General features: G+C 39.4%; 1 protein-coding gene across 1 annotated transcript in view; it reads left to right on the forward strand.

The window, feature by feature from the left end:
* The window catches only part of LOC117103643 (sialoadhesin-like), a 42,837-nt gene that overhangs the window by 15,547 nt on the left and 25,705 nt on the right, over window positions 1–1,585 (forward strand). The window lies entirely within an intron of this gene.

Consider the following 1,585-nt stretch of genomic DNA (forward strand, 5'->3'; position numbering starts at 1 on the left):
AGATGTAGTAATTAACAAAGGATTAAATGACAATGAATGATAAACTTTATAATGGTCGTAAATTGCACTAGAGTTTGGTTGGGTGATAGGCCTATGATACAAAGTTTTTTAAGAGATATTTGTTAGCATGTCTAGAAGCTGTGATAAGTTCGTTTCTCCTGTTTAAGGTAGCCATGGGGGACTTGCATATTATATAGTACTTTTCCCATAAGCACAAGTTGCATCTTTTAGATGATGGGTTGAATGCCTTGGCTTGCTTGAGAATTTTCCATTTAATAGTGTAGTCTATGTTATTGTCTTTTAATTCCCATATATATTTGCTTAATTCGGTGTTGCATTTCTTTGTTGGGTTTCTGAATGAAGCAGTGAGGTTGTTGTACCGGGTTTTAAACGCGTTTTCACTTTTATTTAGGCAACGGCCAGACATGTCTACCAAGCCACAGTCGCAGCTAACAACAAAACAGACCAGACCTAAGCTACGTTCACATCAAGCCCGGATTCCGGTCCGGAGTCCGGAGAAAAAATCGTGAGAAATGGCTTTAGTGGTAAAGAATAGAAGCGTTCACATCTACACAGTCCGATTTTTTCCCCAGACTCCGGATTCGGAGCAATGGATCAGAAAGCCATTGGAAACGTGAATCCGAACGGATTTTTATTTCTGACCAATCAGCGATAAGCCCCAACGCTAGCTCTGAACTGAAACAGCTCGAAAAAAGTCAGCGCGAGAAAAGATACTGTGTGCCGTGCCGGGATTTGTTTTTGCTTTTTAATTTTATGCTGTATTTTAGGCGTAACTTGCATCACACATCAAACAACATATTCACTAAAAAAGATAAGTATATTTCTAGTTTTCTTATTAAAAATAAAGTTAAATGAACTTCTCTCAGCTCTCTACTCTAGCCTAGGCCATGTAGGCCTAGTCTAGAGTCTGAGAGAGCGTTTATCCGGCCCAGCCTAGGGGGCCCTACTAGCTAGCTTAGCTAGTAAAAAAACACGACAGCAGCGGTTGCTAGCCAAGTTGCGCATTTCCTGCAGACAGACGACAGACCCCACGGCACTAGCCTAGGCTTGATTCCTAGTGATAATAGAGGGGTGAGGTGAGGGCCTATCGTCTGTCTGTGGGGCCGGAACACGCACGCACGGCCTTTTTTTAATCAATAGGCCTACAATACATATTTATTCAACATATATTTTTATTTGGTTGTTTTTCCATCGTTTTTCCCTTGAAAAGCTCAGGATTTCTTGCAAATATGTTTACTGGTACAACAAAAACATACTTTTTTTAAAATATAAATTTGATTGCATTATGACTTTTTATATGTGTCCCTACCATTTATTTACTTGTGAACATTGGTAAATTAGGGGCAGTTTGCAAAAAAAAAAAAAAACCCACCCTCAACAGTCTTTTCTTTGATACTTTGATTTGATAGGGTGATAAACAAATAATTTTTTCATGGGGCCTAACCTGGCAGATAAACACTACAACAAGGATACCAGCTGGGAAAAAATGATGTGTGGGAGGGAAATATATAATGCTTATATCAGGCGTAGCCTGAGATTTAACTTGGCCTGGTCAATACTAGGC

Source organism: Anneissia japonica, unplaced genomic scaffold, assembly GCF_011630105.1.
Source record: "Anneissia japonica isolate Jap-2015-1 unplaced genomic scaffold, ASM1163010v1 scaffold1547_len296510_cov162, whole genome shotgun sequence".
Classification (NCBI taxonomy): Eukaryota; Metazoa; Echinodermata; class Crinoidea; order Comatulida; family Comatulidae; genus Anneissia; species Anneissia japonica.